Genomic DNA, 20,243 nt, shown 5'->3' with positions numbered 1-20,243 from the left:
TCACTGTGCCTTCTCAGTTTACCTGTGGATAGTGAGAGGTAATTCTTATCTTTTCAACCCCCTCTCTTATTCCAGTCCTTAAGTAATTGAGGTAATCAGTCATACATTGTGTAGCCCTATCAAACCGAAGTTTGCAATCAAATGTCAACCAAGTGCCACCTAAGCCCCCTGACTTGGGAGTAGATCTAAAGTGGCAACGTTTTCATAAGCTTTCTTAGTTTTTGTATGTCTTCTTGAGAGAGTTTACCTGTTCTATGGCATGGCTAGATTCCTCATCTTAAAGAAAATAAAATGAATCTGAGAGAGTCTTGTCCTGTTGGAGGGATTGGTGATGGTGAGTGAGTGAACGGTGCTCCATTGATTCAGGGCCCAGGTCAAACTGCTTATGGGAGAAGGTTAGGGTCCCCATAGAATATATCTTTTATGTAGATATTGAAACAGAACTGTAACCTGGGTTCCTGTCTAGCGTATTTCTTGTCTGAGGCTCAAAGACTCGTCAATCATTGCTTAGGAAGCACAGCTCTACGAGGAACAGAGAGCCCTCTGCCTACTCTAATACAGTTTTTGAGTACAGGGTTAAGGAAAGTAAGTGGGGTAGACATGAGTAAAGGAAACACAATTGCTTCCTGTTAGAAATGGGGTGTTTGGTTGGCAGTCAGGTTACCCCCTGTCCAAGCAAGGACCATAACTCTAGTGAGGGTAAGTCACACACAATCCAAATTGTCCTGTGCCCACCCTCTGGTAGCTTGGCACTGAGCAGTCAGGCTTAACTTAGAAGGCAATGTGTAAAGTATTTGACCAATAAATCATACAATAACACAAGATAGCACCACAAAAATACACCACACAGTGTTTAGAAAAATATATAATATTTTATCTGGATATTTGCAGGTCAAAACGATAAAAGATACAATAAGAAATTGTAAAGATATAACTGGAAAGTGATATAAAGTGTCTTAAGTCTTTAAAAAGCAAACAAAGTCTCTTTCAAGCACAAAGTACCTGGTTGGAGTGAAAAATCTCTGCAAAGGGCTGCAGAGGAGGAGATGCGTGGGAAATTGTGTGTGCGTCGGTTTCGCCCCTTCACACACAGACTTGCGTAGTTATTTATCACACGGGGAAGACGTTGCGCCGATTTCTGGTGCACGGATGGGTCTCCTCTTTGGGTCACGGGGTTTTCAGACGCCCCATGGTCTGTGCATGGAATCCTGGGCTTGTTGACTAGCTGTGCGTTGTTCCGGTGGGTGATGTGTGGAAATTTCTCCCTCACGGCAGGTGCTGCGTCGATTTCCCCACTGGAAGTCGGGTGGCGTTGTCCAGGCGGGCCGTGAGTCAAAGTTACGGTCGCACCGCAGGCGCTGGGTAGATCTTTTCCTTGCGAAGTCGAGCGGCGTCGTTCCGGTTCAGCGTGCGGTGAATTTTTCACAGCGGAACAAGCTGTGCATCAAATTTGTCGCCGCACAAGGAGTCCAGTTGTGAGAGAGAAGTCTTTTTGGTCCTAAAACTTCATGGAACAGGAGGCAAGCTCCATCCAAGCCCTTGGAGAGCTCTTCTGCAGCAAAGCAAGAGAGCAGCAAGACAGCAGGTCAACAGCAAGGCAGCAGTCCTTTGTAGAAAGCAGTCAGGTGAGTCCTTTAGGCAGCCAGGCAGTATTTCTTGTCAGGGTGCAGGTTCTGGTTCAGGTTTCTTCTCCAGGAAGTGTCTGAGGTGGTAGGGCAGAGACCATGTTTTATACCCAAATGTGCATTTGAAGTGGGGGGGACTTCAAAGAGTGGCTTAGAAGTGCACCAGGTCCCCTTTCAGTTCAATCCTGTCTGCCAGGGTCCCAGTAGGGGGTGTGACAGTCCTTTGTGTGAGAGCAGGCCCTCCACCCTCCCAGCCCAGGAAGACCCATTCAAAATGCAGATGTATGCAAGTGAGGCTGAGTACCCTGTGTTTGTGGTGTGTCTGAGTGAATGCACGAGGAGCTGTCAACTAAACCCAGCCAGACGTGGATTGTAAGGCACAGAAAGATTTAAGTGCAGAGAAATGCTCACTTTCTAAAAGTGGCATTTCTAAAATGTAATATTAAATCCAACTTCACCAGTCAGCAGGATTTTGTATTACCATTCTGGCCATACTAAATATGACCTTCCTACTCCTTTCAGATCAGCAGCTACCACCTCAACAATGTATGAGGGCAGACCCAATGCTAGCCTATGAAGGGAGCAGGCCTCACAGTAGTGTAAAAAACAATTTAGGAGTTGTACACTACCAGGAATGTAAACTACAAAGGTACCTGTCCTGCCTTTTACCTACACAGCACCCTGATCTAGGGGTTACCTAGGGCACACATTAGGGGTGACTTATATGTAGAAAAAGGGGAGTTTTAGGCTTGGCAAGTACTTTTAAATGCCAAGTCGAAGTGACAGTGAAACTGCACACACAGGCCTTGCAATGGCAGGCCTGAGACAAGGTAAAGGGGCTACTAAAGTGGGTGGCACAGCCAGTGCTGTAGGCCCACTAGCAGCATTTAATCTACAGGCCCTGGGCATATACAGTGCACCTCACTAGGGACTTATAGGTAAATTAAATAGTCCAATTGGGTATGATCCAATGTTTCCATGTTTAAAGGGAGAGAGCATATGCACTTTAGCACTGGTTAGCAGTGGTAAAGTGTGCAGAGTCTAAAAACCAGCAAAAATGAGGTCAGAAAAAGAGAAGGAGGAAGGCAAAAAGTCTGGGGATAACCCTGCAGAAGGGCCATTTCCAACACTTCCCTATGACCTCTCCATTGTCAAACGAGCAGCTGTGAGACATAGTAAAATTACTGTTGGTTGAAAAAGACAATGAGGCTTCAAAAGCTATGATGAGGGCTCAGTCTTTCGCAGAAGGAGACACCAAGAAGAGTGCTTTCAGACGATTGACCAGACTCCTTTACTGGGCTTCCTCAGCATGAATCTGGAACCACCTCTGAAGCAAGGACTTTCAGAACTCCAGGCTAAATTATGTTTTGCAATTTTTCTCCTGCCCTAGAAGATGGCCATATTTGAGGTATTTTTTTGCAGCCTGTTGTCCCATTATGATGGTACTCTTAGGCAGCTGCCTGCTATCGCCATTGGATAGCACCGCACTGTCTGGACTGTTTTGTGAAGAAGCAGCACCTCACTGGAAGGGGGTGACCTTTCTATGACAATGACAATTTCAAGCCTCAAATACACAAGAACCACTGTAATCATGTACCTGCTTCTCTAGTCAAGGAAATATTGGGAGAGGCCATTAACATACCACGTCATGGCGCATGAGTATGCCTGATCAGGAATTTTTCAGTACCTTCCATTGAATCATATACTGTACAACCTCTCAGATCAAATACCCCTACTTTAGAAGATATTGTGGTTACCTACTTAGTGGACAGAGAGGTTTAAATTGTGTTGAAGCGGTTATACACTGACAGTGAGCACGGGGTAATTTGCTCTCCATAATTCAATGTGCTAATTTTTTGTCAACAGTAGTGCAGGCCACAGAGGAGTATTTAAAGCTGTTGGTCAAGACACAGGAATGGTGACTTGGGCATTGACCATTTGAGTGCTCTGTGTACAGGAAGGTCACTTGTGGAGATCTAGGAAGGGGAGAGGGTTGCAAGAACTACCTCCTAAAAAACTTTGTCAGTGACAATACAGAGATCGCTTGAAGACTTAGTTACACTGGTTCTCCAAGAATGTGAAGCATGTCCAACTTTTTAGGGCAAGTCTAAGACTTCTGCTGACAAGGCATATTTTCCAAAACGCTGTGCATCAGCAGTAATGACCCTATGTTAGAACATCAAATAGAGGTCAGTTGCAGGTGAAATCCTCAAAGGGAGGCTACTGTGTTCATACCTGTTTACATCCTTTGAAAGGTTTACCCCAATGCTGAATATGCTGCAATTCTTGTGCTGAACTGGCTCCTTCTCTTGCTTTTGGGTACTGGTTTTGGCAAAAAAGTTTGAGGAAATACTTGCTTCTCAATTACAGCTTTCTCTGGGTGGTATTACCCGATTGTCTCGTTTTCATCCAGCTTCACACCTAAACATGGGAAGGAAAGCACCTCACTTCCATCTGGCAAAACACAATGGCCCTCATTATGACATTGGCGGTAAATGCTGCTTACTGCTGTGCTGACAGCCACCAACTTACAGCCGCGCTGGTGAATATCCGTTCACCATATTATGACACACACCAATCTGACAGAATACAGCCACATACACAAATCCGCCAGACCAAAGGTCAGTGAAAAAATGGCGGACCCAAAACCCACACCGTTACGCCAACAGAACAACGCTCATCACATTATGACCCACGAATCACCAGAGCAGACATTCAACAGCGGCAAACCATTGGCAGTACAAAGCGCCGCGCACACAATGGACACCCACAGACAAAACAATTCATTGGCCAATTCAAACAACACACACCTGACACTCATACACACACCTCACCCACACCACTATAAAACAAACACCCACATTACCCACAACCCTTTACGAATACAAATCATTGCCACAAGACTGACAACAAGACCACTGTGACAACTAGACACACACACCACTCACACCCATACACCCCTCACGCACTCCACATCATACACCCCAACACATTACCCAACACACCCTCATCAACACACATCACATAACATCCATGGCACCACAAAGGCACCCCCGCTTCACTGAGGAGGAGTTAAGGGTCATGGTGGAGGAAATAGTCAGGGTAGAGCCACAGCTATTTGGAGCACAGGTGCAGCAAATATCTATAGCAAGGAAGATGGAGCTATGGCGGAGAATCTTGAACATGGTTAATGCTGTGGGACAGCACCCAAGAACAAGGGATGACATCAGGAAGAGGTGGAACCACCTACAGGGGAAGGTACATTCCATACGAGCAAGACACCAGCTCATTATACAGAGGACTGGCGGTGGACCCCCACCTCCGCCCCACAACTCACAGCATAGAAGGAGCAGGTACTGGCAATACTGCAACTTGAGGGACTCGTCAGAGTTGGCGGAGGACTGGACACAGTTTAGTCAACTTTTAACAATTATCACCCGCATACCTGCATGCCATCACACACCTACACCCTCACTTCCATCACTCCACTCCATCCCACACACTCCACCATCACATCACACTAAACCCAATGCCAAGCCCTGCATGCTGTACCAATGCATGGACACCCCTCCCAGCTCTGCATGGACACTCATCACCAAAGCATGCACAGCATAGGGAAACTATCATAACCACTATACACCAACATACGCAAGCAAAAGTTGACAGGAGAACAACAACCATAGAGGGGAAGCTACAGAAGTACACATGTCAGACACCTGAAGCATAATACATCATTTACATCTACACAGGTACCCCAGCCAATGTCACTGGAGAGGAGGTGCCACCACTATCCAGTCCCCCAACTGAAGAGGCCCACCACGATGACAGTAACTCTGGATTTCAGGATCTGGACGATCTTCCTGGTCCAACAGGGACCACTGGACAGTCTGTCACCCAAGCCCAGTCACAGACCACCACAAAGCCTCCCCATCAGGAACCAACACCACAGCACCCATCCAGCGTACCCACACCTCTGTCCCCAGGACACGTCAATCAGCAGTTTGCCCACCTGTACAGGGACCCCAGGCCACGCCTCATGCACAAGACAATCAGGGACCTGGGGTCAGTGGGCACACCATTCAGGGGGCAGAGGCACAGACCAACAGGGACATTGGGAGTACTGCTGTGCAGCAGGAGGAGGACAGGACCAGGGAACCAACTCTCTAGGAGGCACTCTCTGAGATCCTGGGAGCTTACCAACATTCCCAGGACACGATGGGCCAGATCCTAGACAATGTGCAGGAGAACAGGTGGCTACAGGAGGGACAGTATCAGGGGATCAGTGAAGACTTGCAGGCCATTACCACCACCCTGGTCTCCATAACAGGGGTGCTGGCAGACATAGCCAACATCATGAGGGTGGCAGTGTCACACCAGTGGGCCCCTACTACTAGCCAGTCATCTGAACAGCCCTCCACTTCTGCTGCTGCTAGTGGCCAGGAGGCCCTACCACAGGACCAACAGGCCACCAGCACCCCTCCCCCTGCAGAAGGTGAACCACCCCGCAAACATTCCCTGCGAACCATACAGAAGCCAGAGACACTTGCCAAGACCGGCGCCAGGAAATAAGACTCTCCTGACTGTCCCTCTTGTCCCACTCAGTCACCTTGTCTGCCTTGAACTGCCATTGCTCCTCTTCCTATGTCCCCATGGACAATGCACCTGTGCTACAAACAGACTGGAACAATACCCTGGACTTTCCTCCATCATCACCCCATTCCATTGTACTTTCCCCTCTATATTTTCGCACTACAATAAACACCCTTGGACAAAACTTAACTACTAGTATTTCATGTATTGCAAATTTATATTGATTGAAACAGCTACAACCATTACAAACGAACTGTACATAGAATTAGCGTAGAACTAATGACCTGTAGCTAGCTGTTGTGATCACACCAGGAGAATGTATCATATCACCAACATCTGCAAAATGAATATCCAGAGGTAACAGTAAGTAGGGCAAAGTAGTGGGTAATGCCAGCATGGCAATGCCACGCAGAATACAATAACCATAGAAATGTAAAGTTGCACTGTCTCACCTGTGTGTCATTGGAAGTACTGACGTATCACAGGTATTCTGTTGCCCACATCCTCATCCTCTGCCTCCTCATCCTCACTATCCTCAGGGTCCACTGCTGCCACAGGGGCATCTCCAGTCTCCTCCTCCTGCAGAAAAGGTACATGCCGTCTGAGGGCCAGGTTGTACAACATACAGCATGCCACTACTATCTGACAGACCTTCTTGGGTGAGTAGCACAGGGATCCACCTGTTAGATGGAGGCACCTGAACCTGGCCTTCAGGAGGCCAAAGGTCCTTTCAAGTATCCATCTGGTTCGCCCATGTGCCTCATTATAACGTTCTTCTGCCCTTGTCCTGGCATTCCTCACAGGGGTCAGGAGCCATGATTGGTTTGAGTAACCAGAGTCACCTGCAAATATTGAGGGACAACATTTAGCCACACACTATCCTATATGGCCAACACCATAGGCATACACCAACATATACTGTGTGGGAACCAGGGCTCACCTATTAGCCACACCCTGTGCCTCTGTAGTTGAGCCATCACATTTGGGATGGTGCTATTCCTCAGGACAAAGGCATCATGCACCGACCATGGATACTTAGTATTGACGTGGGAGATGTACTGGTCCGTCAAGCACACCATCTGCACATTAATGGAGTGGAAACTCTTATGATTCCTGAACACCTGTTCATTCTGGCCGGGGGCACAAATGCAATACGTGTTCCATCAATCGCACCTATTATGTTGGGGATATGTCCCATTGCATAGAATCCGGCCTTCACAGTGGCCAAATCCTCAACCTGGGGGAATGCAATGTAGCTGAACATGTGTTTTGTCAGGGCAGACAACACTCTTGATAGCACGTTTGAGAACATTGGCTGAGACATTCCTGCTGCCAAGCCCACTGTCACTTGGAAAGAACCAGTTGCCAGGAAATGGAGTACTGATAGCACTTGCACAAGAGGTGGATCCCAGTGGGGTGATGGATAGCAGATATCAGGTCAGGCTCCAATCGGGTACACAGCTCTGTGATTGTGGCCCTGTCCAGTCTATAGGTGAGTATTATGTGCCGGTCCTCCAGTTTAGCCAAGTCCACCATGGGTCTGTACACAGGGGTATGTATCCATCTCCTATTCATCCGCAGCGATAAGTATCTAAGGGACACAAGAGTGAGTAGGCTGTCACAAACTGAACAATGGAGCCACAACAGCAGTCTGCAATTAGCAATTAGTGTAATTAGTGAAGTATGTGCCTATTTATCATGTGATGCAGCAATAATCAATAGGCCTGTTCACCCCTCCTGAAATGGTGATCGCCTGTCCTGTGTGTAGGGACATGTGTAAGTGAGGTAATGCCGCTGATGTTGTGCGCCGTGGTGGTAGGCAGTTGTGAACCGCTGTGCAATTCCTCATTGGTTAATATTGGGCTCTGTGGGGTACAGTGGCCAAGGGTGAGCTACGCCGGCGGTGACGGTATGCAGTGCGCGGACATGACTGCCATTTTCTATCTGATTTCTCACTTGTTTCCTGACCTTCCATAGGAGAGGACCTACACTTCATGTGCTGCTCTGACCTGTGTCTGGAACCTACCATGGCCCTTGTGACTGGGGAAAGGGCCCCAGCCTTCACTTCTGAGGAGTTGGAACAACTGGTGGATGGGGTCCTACCCCAGTACAGACTGCTGTATGGGCCTCCAGACCAACAGGTGAGTACACCTTGTGCACTATGCATATGGCATGAATGCATGGAGTTGTGTGTGAAGGCTTTGTGTAAGGGTTGTGTGTGGATGTCCTTTTTGGCGGTGTACATGTTGTGCTGCAGTTGGCTGTGTGTCCCTCCTCATTCCTTGGTGACTAGCCATTTCACTGGTAGTGCCATGCATACTGTGTAGGCCTTTTTCCTGTGTGTGAGGGTGCTGTGTATGCCAACGGTGGTGTTGGTGCAGTCATTGACCCTATGTATCCATTGTCTCTCTCTCTCTCTCTCTCCTTTCATGTTTTGTGATCCTGTTCTTATGCGTTTTAGCATCATCTGGCTGAGGAGCAGAGGCACCAGCAACAGAGAGAGCTGCATCCCACAGGACCCTGGAGGCACAGTCCACCAATGCTGAGGGCACCAGTGGGACAGAGGGCGAGGGAAGCACCACGGCGGAGACTGGGGGGACAACTCAGACTCCGATACCTCCTCCAATGGGAGCTCCCTTGTGGTGGAGGATACCTTTGTGACCACTGCAGGTACCCACTGCAGGAACAGCCACCATCCCCCGTACCAGCGTGGACATCTCCAATGCCCAGGCACCTCAGGCCCTGCAGCAGTGAGCCTTGCTGACCTGAGTGAGGAGGGTTTTGACCTCCTGAGATCCATCTCTGTAGGGCAAACAACCATTGTGAATGCCATCCGGGGTCTGGCAGCCCAGATGCAGCAATCAAATTCATTCCTGGAGGGCATTCATAGTGGATTGGTGGCCCAACAGAGGTCGATTCAGGCTCTGGCCTCCTCTCTGATGGGAGCCATTGTCCCTGTTTCAACCATCCCCCCTCCAACTTCCACTTCCCAGTCCTGTTCTCCTCAATCCCAACCTATCCCAAGAACAGAGGCAGATACGCATGCACACAATACAACACCCAAGAGTGTCACAGGCAAACACAAGCACCAAACTTCATCCCACAGGCACTCACACAAACACCAGCCAGTTGCAGACACAACAACATCCACTATCTCCACTGTCTCCTCCTCCTCCTCCTCCTCCTCCTCCGTCACCTCCTAACCAATTGCGCCTACACTCACACCTGCATACACTACATCAGTATCCACTACCAGCATCATCGCCACACCAAGCAGAACACACACCTCACTGGCAGACACCTCTACATTATCCATGCACGCGTCCCCTGTGTCCTCTCCCACCGTGTCTGTCCCCCACCCTCCTAACGTACACAAATGCAAGCATCCAGACACCCACCAGCCATCCACCTCACAACAGCAGACAGCCTAAGCACCTCCACCCAAATCCAGCAGACAAACACCTCCAACAACCACTCCCTCATCCTTCACTCCCATTACCCATCCCTCTTCCCGCCACAACGTCCCCAAAAAGCTTTTCCTTCCGACGATTGACCTCTTCACTACCCCCTCCCTTCCCCTGTCCTGCACGTATGGGCAGGGTAGCAAGGACCCAGCCCAGCACCTCAGCCAAACAGTCCACGGGCCCAGTGGTAGCACCACCTACTCGTGGTGGTAGGGATTTGATGCCAAAAATACTGAAGGGGAAGGAGTCTACACCAGCTGCAAAGAAGGGGAAGGAGCCTGCACCAGCTGGAAAGAAAGGGGAGGAGCCTGTACCAGCTGCAAAGAAGGGGAAGGAGCCTGCACCAGCATGCAGAGGGGGGAAGAGCCCATCCACCAGTGCCAGGAAGGGTTAGGGATTCCCCAACTCATGAGCAGGAGGAGAGGAGGCAATATACGCCAGCGGAAGCTGGCAGCCAAACACCACCACCATCAGCAGCTGTCACAGGGTCCCCACCGCCAGCCATGGTTGTGCAGCCATCAGAGAGTGCAGGGGCTGAGCAGGAACCTCCCCCAACCACCACCACAGTGCAGACATCTGAGGGTGCAAGGGCTGAGCAGGAGCCTCCCACAACCACCACCACAGTGCAGCCATCATAGGGTGCAGGGGCTGAGAAGGAGCCTCCCCCAACTACCACCACAGTGCAGCCATCACAGGGTGCAGGGGCTGAGCAGGAGCCTCCCACAACCACCACCACAGTGCAGCCATCACCGCCGGTGGACACCATATAGTCCAGCCTCCAAGGGCTGCTGTGCGGCCTGCCCCCACCAGAACCAGTGGGAAAAACATCCAATAGAGAGACTGTGGCCTTGCACTCCCCAGGACAAAGCACAGGGCATGTTTCCCCCTCCAGAATCAGTGTGCAAGACACCCACTTGAGAGACTGTGGCCTTGCACTCCCCAGAACAAAACACAGGGCATGTTGCCCCCTCCAGAACCAGTGGGCAAGGCATAACCTTGAGAGACTGTGCCCTTGCACTCCCCAGGACAAAGCACAGGGCATGTTTTCCCCTTCAGAACCAGTGGGCAAGACACCTACTTGATAGACTGTGGCCTTGCACTCCACAGGACAAATCACAGGGCATGTTGCCCCCTTCAGAACTAGCGTGCAACACATCCGCTTGAGAGACTGTGGCCTTGCACTCCCCAGGACAAAGCACAGGGCATGTTGCCCCCTCCAGAACCAGCAGACAAGACACCCACTTGAGAGACTGTGGCCTTGCACTCCCCAGGACAAAGCACAGGGCATGCTGCCCCCTCCAGAACCAGTGGGCTTGTTCCCGCATCCGGCTGAGGTGCCCCCCTCCTGCCCCTGAGGTGCCTGCCTATTTGACAACTGATACCCCTGCAGTGTTCTATCTGGATTGGCGCAGGATTCGAGTGGGGCCTTGGACTGTGCCCAGTGGCCATGTGGGCCCTTTGATCTATGAACTGGACAGTTCCCTTTTTTTATACATGTGTACAGAAGTGTTTCATGGCCAAATTGGATTGTTGATTTTATTGTTGGACTGATTACAATCATTTTCATAGATTCCTGTTGCCTTTGCATTATTCTGCAGATTTTCGTGGTCAACTTGTTTTTGCAATGCATATGCAGTGTGTATGTCGGGTGTGTGTGGTGCATGTGTGTGTCATTCTCTTTTTCCTCCTACCCTCCCTTGTGTGCTAGGCGGCTGTACTCACCGTCATCATCTTCGCCGGCATTGGTGTTCCAGGTGGAGCATAACATAGAAGATCATTGGAAAGACTTGCAGTTCGGGTTCCATGGCAGCGTGGTTCTTCCCTGTGTCTCCAATGGTGAGTCCATTCTCTTCTGTGATGTGTTTCCGCCAGGCTTTCGATGCCAGTGGTACCACCCTGGTAAAGGTGGTGGAATCGTGTGTCAAAATATGGTGGGTGGTACTTTGTCTTCCACCTGGCTGTAGGCGGCTACTGCCGTGCTGACTGTTGTTTCCGCCCTGGCGGTCGGGGTGGTACATTGGCTGTTTATCAGAGATATCACCGTCATCGTCATAATTTGGCAGTAATTACGGCCAGCCTGTTGACGGAATTACCGCCACTTTATTACCGACCGCCAGGGTTGAATTGTGGGCCTATGTGTACAGTATATGATGGAGGTGACTTTTTAGCAATGTTGAACCGCTCCCCAGTATTTTATACCGTGCTTCTTGCTTTCCTCGTAGAAGGATTAGCCTCTGTCAGGAGAGTCAAGAGCAACACCATTCAGTGGTTTAGACCATGTATATGTATAATTCACCCTCAATCTTGTGGCAGTTTATTTCTAATGAGGGCGTCCCCACTTGTATGTACCAGAGGAATCTTGTCTCTTATCCATTTTTTATATTTATCCTGCCACAATATTTGACATAGTTGCTGATCAGCTAGTCACGGTCCAGTTGTACGTTGATGATACCCATAATTATAATAAATTCTTGAACAATAAATACTTGGTAGTGGCTTTACAGAGTAATGGTTTCCAACTGAACAGTACCACAACAGAGCTTGTAATGTACACCAGTGACAGGAGAGAGTAAAACGGTGCCATATCTTAGTACTTATAATACTGCTCTACTCTCTTCCTTACAGACAATGCAGACATGTTTGATTCTGAGCTGTGTTGCATGAAAAGTAAGTAAAACCGCCTTAATATTTCCACAGCTAGAAGGTCTCTGCACTGACTGCAAGCATGTGAAAGTGTTCAGTTCATACTAGGGGCAGCTGCATAATTCGAGCCAGTGGCTTCTGGTGCTTGGCACTGACACTGGTCTTAGACTGAACCAGAACCTGCAACCTGCCAAGGGAAGTTCCCTGGCTGCCCAAAGGACTCACCTGACTGCTTTGCTGAAAAGGACTGCTGCCTTGCTGTTGACCTGCTGCTTTGCTACCCTCTAGCTGTGCTGAGAAGTGCTCTCCAAGGGCTTGGGCTGAGCTTGCCTCCTGTTTCCTGAAGTCTCAGGGCCAAAAAGACTTCATCTCTGCAAAGAACTCCTTGTGTGGCGAAAAATCATTGTGGTGAGAAAATCAACGCACGCTGAACCGCAATGACGCAGCTCTGCTCCCCGTGTGGAAATCAACGCAGTGCCAGACTTGCGACCGGCACTTTGACACACGGCCTACTGGATCGACGCATAGCCGAGTCGGAACGACACAGCCCGACTTACTGTGAGAAGAAACGAAACAGCGCCTGCTGTGCAACAGAAATTTCCATGCATCACCTACCAGATTGACGCAGCTCCTTTGACTTCACTCCGCACGCCCAGGATTTCTCCACAACGTCTCCAGGACGTCCAAATACCCCGCAACCCAAAGAGGATCCAAGCCCGCATGCCGGAAATCAACGCAAGACCATTGCTGCGTGGAAAATATTGGCGCATTGACTGTGTGCGCCCGGAGAAACCGATGCACACCTCCCAGTTTTCTATGCATCTCCTCCTCTGCCGTTCCTTGCGGATAATTTAGACGCAAGCCAGGTACTTGGTGCTTGCAAGAGACACTTATTGCTTTTTTTAAACTAAATACTCTATTGTGTGTGACTTACCCTGACTAGAGTGAGGGACCTTGCTTGGACAGTGGGTAACCTGACTGCCAACCAAAGACCCCATTTCTAACATTGGTCATCAGCGGTGAGGATAGAACTTGTATTTGTGCAGTGACATACAATAGCTACGTGTACACTACCTACCCACAGTTGAAGGTCAACTTGATTTTTTATATTTTTCTGCAATTTCGTTTTCTGTCTGACATTTTAATGTAATCCTCATTCAACATGCCTCTGGCTGGGTCTCAAGCAGGAGCTGAGGATTTTGACCTAGCCAAATTGGAGACATACACTGTTAACCAGCTGAAGGGGATAGGAGTACCTACCCAGGGTGCCTCCAGAAAGGAGGGAATACCAAAAGGTGCTGACGGCCTGGGTAGAAGCCCATTCAGAAGAGGATGCTGAGGAGGAAGAGCAGGAGGATGGCCCCTCAGAGGATTTTTTGCCAGCAGTAGGGGATGGTATCCCTGGAATTGTGCCCCCTGCTAAACCGGGGAGCAGTGTCTCTAGCCATGGCCTGACCACAGAGGAAAGGAGGGAGGAGAGAGAATTTGAACTGCAAATGGCAAAGTTAAACATGGAGGCAGAGGAGAGGAAAGCAGAGAGAGAGAGACTGAGAGAGCAGGCAAACAAGCTGAAGCTGAGAGAGCTTTGGCTGAAAAGAAACATTTGTTGGCTCATGAACTGAGTTTCAAACAGCTGGATATCAAGGCAAGGCAGTCTGAGTCCAGCAGTGATGGTGGCAACATACATGCAGGACCTGCTGGGGAAAGGAAGGTTCGTATACCCAAGAATGTGTTGCCAAGTTATGTGGTGGGAGATGACATTGATAAGTGGTTGGCTCCGTATGAAGTTGCACTAAGGGCTCATGGGGTTCCTGAAGAGCAATGGGGGGCAGCCTTGTGGTGGTATGTATCAGTAGTGGGAGGGACACACTCCTTGCATTGGATCCAAGGGATCAAAAGACATACGCACCCATGAAAACTGCTTTACTTGCCAAGTTTGGGCTGACACCTGGGAAATACCGTCAGAGGTTCAGGGACAGCACCAAACTTTCCACACAGAACTGGGTAGACTTTTTTTATTTCTCCGGTAAGGCACTGAACGGATCGGTGTGGGTCAGTAAAGTAAATGATTACCCAGGTTTATATAATTTAATTCTGAGAGAACATATGCTCAGTACTTGTTCTACAGAGTTGTGCCAGCACCAGGTTGACAGTAAGCTGACTGATTCTAGGAAGCTTGCTGAGGAGGCAGACCTCTGGATTAGCACCAGAATGTCCAAAAATGTACCTGGGCGTGACCCCAAGAAGGGTGGTTCCAGTTCCCCCCCAACAGAGTGAGGGGGAGCTTAAAGATGGCCCAGACAAGTTCCAGAGTAAGAGGGGAGAAAAGGGTTTCCATGCCCCATCTGAGAAACAGGGTGGTGGTTCTGGTGGGCAGTGGCCCAAAGCATCCCATTCCCAACCCCGCTGCTTTGAGTGCTCCCAGCTAGGGCACAGGAAGGGGGTCTCTGTTTGTCCAAAGAAATCACCCACTGGTGGGACCTCTACAGGGGTGGCAAAAGTGGCCCTAGGGGAAAGTAGTTCCCAGGGCCAGGTCGTAGACCACGCCTTCATCTCCTTCAGTTTCAGTTGGGAGAAAGACTCAGAGGGTAAGGTGGTGATCCCTGAGGGTGGGGGTCGTCACTTCTACCAGGTGGGAATGAATAGGGTCCCAGTCACTGCTCTGAGGGACACAGGGGCTAGTCATACCATGACGGTGGAGAGACTAGTTTCTCCAGAGCAGTACACCGGTCAGGTGTGTAGGGTCACTCCAGCCATGGAGAGGATTTCTTCCTCCCCATGGCCATGGTATCCCTAGAGTGGGATGGGGAGGTGATCCAGAGGCGGGTCATAGTTAGTCCCCAGATGTCAATTGACTGCATTCTGGGGAATGAGTTACCCCTAGTGGCAGGAGAACTGAGAGGGGTGACCCCCAAGGGTGTCCTGACAGTCCCCAGAGGAGGGTACATGAGCCCAGATATAGGGGCAAGGTGAGGAAGGACTCACCCTTGTCCCCTGTTCAGCCTCACGGTACAGACCCTAGGTGGACTGACCAGTGTCAGGATATAATCCATACACTGGTGGGAGGTAGAGTGGAGAAGGGCTACCAGACCCCTGGGGCTACTGTCCCCCATTCTGAGATACCTCAGAGGTCAGAGAAACCCCAGGAGCCCCTAGGGAAACCCCTACAAGCTTCAAGGCTGAAGGAGAAGCTTGCCCAGTGGCCCTGCTCAGGGCCGCCACTTAGCAGTGGATGGTCTGGGGCCTGGCTCCTGACCCTGACAGCTGTCAGTGGCCTCTTTTGGTTGCTGTCCTTGTGGACAGTTTTCCCTGGGTTGGAGACAGAAGTCAGACCCAAGCGGTGGAATGGGCCACATCACTTTGTTGGCCATGGTGGTACTGTCTGCATACTGGGATGCATCTGTGAGCAAATTCAAGTTAGGAGCTTCACAAGTGGGGTGCTCAGGTGAGGAGAAGGGTTCCGCCTGGGTCAGTTCAGTGGCCCCAGGAGTCCATCAGAGTGTTGGTTAGCCTACCCTGGCTTTAGGATGGAAGGGGGATATGTTGGAAATGCCCTTTTCTACAGGGTCACCCCAAACGTTTTGCCTTCCTCCTTCTCTTTTTCTGACCTTGTTTTTGCTGGCTTTAGGACTCTGCACACTTTACATCTGCTAATCAGTACTAAAGTGCATATGCACTCTCCCTAAAACATGGTGACATTGGCTCATACCCAATTGGCTTATTTAGTTTACTTATAAGTCCCAAGTAAAAGTGCATTACATGTGCCCAGGGCCTATAGATTAAATGCTACTAGTGGGTCTGCAGCACTGGTTGTGCCACCCACATAAGTAGCCCTTAACCATGTCTCAGGCCTGCCACTGCAAGGCCTGTGTGTGCAGTTTCACTGCCACTTCGACTTGGCATTTAAAAGTATTTGCCAAGCCTTAAACTCCAGTTTTTCCACATATAAGTCACCCTTAAGGTAGACCCTAGATAACCCATAGGGTAGGGTGCAATGTAGGTAAAAGGCAGGACATGAGCATGCGTGTTCTATATGTCCTAGTAGTGTAAAACTCCTAAAATCACACTGCTGTGAGGCCTGCTCCTTTCATAGAATGTCATTAGAGCTACACTCACATACTGTTTGAGTGGTAGATTCTGATCTGAAAAGAGTAACAAGGTCATATTTAGTATGGCCAGAATGGTGATACTAAGGGCCAGATGTACGAAAGGATTTTACCCATTCTGTGTCTATGGGAAAAAGCTTTCGTACGTATGGCCCTAAATCCTGCTGAATGGTGAAGTTGGATTTACTATTACTGTTTTGGAAATGCCACTTTTAGAAAGTAAGCATTTCTCTGCACTTAAATCCTTCTGTGCCAAACAATCCATGTGTGGCTGGATTAGTTGACAGCTCCCTTGTGCATTTCACTCAGACAACCCCCAAACAGGGGATGCTCAGTTACACCTGCACACATCTGCATACTGAATGGGTCTTCCTGGGCTGGGAAGGTGGAGGGCTTGACACTTACGTGTCAAAGGACAGTGGCTTTCCATCACACAATGGACTGCCAAACCCACTACTGGGACCCTGGCAGATAGGATGGAACTGAAAGGGGACCTTGTGCACTTCTAAGCCACTATTTGAAGTCTCCCCCTCTTCAAAGGCACATTTGGGTATTCAAACAGGGCCTCTGACTCTACCAACTCAGACACTTCTGGACAAGATACCACTGGGGAAGAAACTCTGAACCAGAACCTGCAACCTTCCAAGAGAAGTTGCCTGGCTGCCCAAAAAACTCACTGACTGCTTTGCTGAAAAGGACTGCTGCCTTGCTGTTGCCCAGCTGTCTTGCTGTCCTCTGTCTCTACTGAGAAGTGCTCTCCAATGGCTTTGATAGAGCTTGCCTCCTGTTTCCTGGCGTCTCAGGGCCAAAAAGACTTCATCTCTGCAAAGAGCTCCTTGTGCTGTGAAAAATTGATGCAAAACCTGCCGGAATCGACGCAGAGCTTGCATTGCGGTGAGGAAATCACTGCACGCCGAACCAGAACGACATAGCCTGGCTCCCTGGGTGGAGATCGATGCAGCGCCAGCGTTGCGACCGGAACTTCAATGCACGGCCCACTGGATCGATGCATAGCCGAGCCGGAATGACACAGCCCAACTTCCTGTGAGAAGAATCGACGCAGCGCCTGCTGTGCAACAGAAATTTGCCCGCATCACACACCGGATCGACGCAGCTCCTGTGACTTCGTTCTGCATGCCCAGGATTTCTCTGCATTGTCCCCGGGGAATCCAAATACCTCCCAATTTTCTATGCATCGCCTCCTCTGTGGTCCCTTGTGTATAATTTAGACGCAAACCAGGTACTTGGTGTTTGCAAGAAACAGTTATTGCTTTTTAAGAACTAAAGACTCCTCTTTTCATTACAAAAGTGATATCTCAACTTGTACTTATCAAATCTCGATCATTTTGACCTTATTTTATCCAGATAAATATTCTATATTTTTCTAAACCTGTGTAGTGTATTTTTGTGGTGTTTATACTGTGTTATTGCATGATTTATTGCACAAATACTTTACACATTGCCTTCTAAGTTAAGCCTGGCTGCTCAGTGCCAAGCTACCAGAGGGTGGGCACAGGATAATTTGGATTGTGTGTGACTTGCCATGACTAGAGTGAGGGTCCTTGCATGGACGGGGGTAACCTGACTGCCAACCAAAGACCCCATTTCTAACAAAATTGCTCTGAAGATGTATTATATTTATAGAGCAGTTTTAGACTACTGCCAAGAGACTCTTCATTGCAGTGTTCTCATAAAGAATGCAGTTAGTCAGCCAGACATGGAAAGATCCTGTCCTGGACAAATGAGTCACCAAGATCTTCAGACTGGAACATGCACTCTTCTCTGTTGCCAGTTTCCAGTCAGTTTGGGACAGTGCAATGGTTTAGGAAGCATAGCTCTATAAATGACCTCATTACTTTTGTCTTTACTTTTCTACCCTAAAAAACTCACTGTCAATTGCAAATTCTGCCATTCATGTTGAAGTCAGAACCATGTTTGTTCACAAGGCCCCAGCACCATTATTGGAGCTATTGTATTATGGGAAAATGCCCATTCACATCTAACTAGATGACTAGTTGATGAACAGCCCTTCTTGGGCAAGGATAAAGGCAGATACAGAGAAATGTGCCAACCTCTGTTACTCTGCCAGCTACTGATAGCACAAGATTTCCAACTCAACCTACAGAAGTTTCACCTTACTCAACTTAGGGCTTGCAATTTGGCACCTTTCCAAACTAAGTTGAGTGCTACATGCCAAGGGGAAATAACACCATTCAAACTCAGAAATTTAAAATCCTAGCTGCTTTAATGGAAGTTGATCCCTCTATGGGCAGGTGCAAGGTTAAAGAGGAAGCAGTGATTGTGATTTACGTGGTACATTTGTAATCAGACATTTCAACAGTTAATTTGCTAAGCTAAGTTACTGAGATTTTTAGGTCATTTATTTCATAACTATCTAAAGGTGGCATATGGCTTTGTGGTGCTGTGGGACATATGCTCTCAGCTCCTACTCCAACAATCTCAGTAGTACAATGTAACACATGACAGGACTACAAAGTCATGAATATCATTTTGAGAGGTGTTTATAGAGAAATGTGTTGGTGGCTTCAGCCACACCACATTAGAAGAGTATATCTCTGCCTCCAAGAACCATCAATACTGACAAGAGATTGTAGTGGAAATGGAAGAGGGCTTCTCTAGGTCTAGTTTTATGGAGTGATCCTGGCCAACAAAGGGTAATCAGTACTTCAATTAAAAATAACAGGAAGGAGTCCAAACATCTCTTGAGGTGTATTGGCGCAACCAGAACCTCACCATGGTGGGCATCAAAAACAATGACAGCATTCTTTTGGCACAGGAAAGGTGGTCTTTTTCCTAATCAGCATTCAAGGTTCTTTCTCTAGCTGTAAGAAGTACACCTTTTCAGGTGTCTATCCGAGGGCCAGTTAGCCTGTGCATGTATTTCAGAGTGTTGTGCTTCATTGCATTCCTTTACCCATTCTGCAAAAGTCTTGGATGTAGTAAGGTGGATTTCTTTCTTTATCAGGTCAATGATCTCTGCCTGATACGCTTGTAAAAGTTTTGAATTGGGGGCTTGGGAAGTGACAGCTGCATTTCCTCATGATTGGTACAGTTGTTGTAAGTCTTTCCCTCCATTTTTACAAATCTAATTATTTTATTAGTCAGACTCCTGGCCCACAACTAGTAGGGATGACTAAGATCATAGTAATAGTGGTATATAGTTATCACTAAAAGGCAGGGTGACAGAACTTCAGGACGAGAGGACTGAGTTCATCTCCACCACCAGGAACTGTTGGCCTAATACCTAGTTAGCTAACAGTGCCTCACCTCAAAAGCCAAGCTTCCCAGGGTAACAGATGGTTTCGGCAACTCGAACATGACATTCTGACTCCCAAAGACGTCAAGGAAACAGATCTTGCCCTTGTGTAGTTTTACCTATGCACGCCCAGGGTAAACACAAGAAAGATACAAATAAAAGTTTTCAAACATTTATTGCAATAATTGTATTCTATCATAGAGGGAATAAGTTGTGATTATTAGGCAGATGAAAGAAAGCATTGGTGAAAAGAATAAACAATCCAACTATGGTAATCTTAGTTTATATCTTCCTACTTATCACTACCTACGCTCTAAGACCATAGTGGATGTACCCTCCACCAGAAACATGTGGACGGCCTGCGAACCCCATACCTGGAGAGCTGGGCCAGGGAGCTGGCCTAGGGTGAAGTTGGCAATCCTTCTCCGCAAGATGGAACATTAGCATCAGCATAGCTGCATGTCAAACACAGGATTTGTTCCAGGATAGACATGGCAGGAGTGCTCCTCTGACCCCTGTAGGGAAGTGCACTGTTTAT

This window comes from Pleurodeles waltl, chromosome 2_1 (genome assembly GCF_031143425.1).
Source record: "Pleurodeles waltl isolate 20211129_DDA chromosome 2_1, aPleWal1.hap1.20221129, whole genome shotgun sequence".
Classification (NCBI taxonomy): Eukaryota; Metazoa; Chordata; class Amphibia; order Caudata; family Salamandridae; genus Pleurodeles; species Pleurodeles waltl.
Note: the sequence above shows the minus strand (reverse complement) of the source record.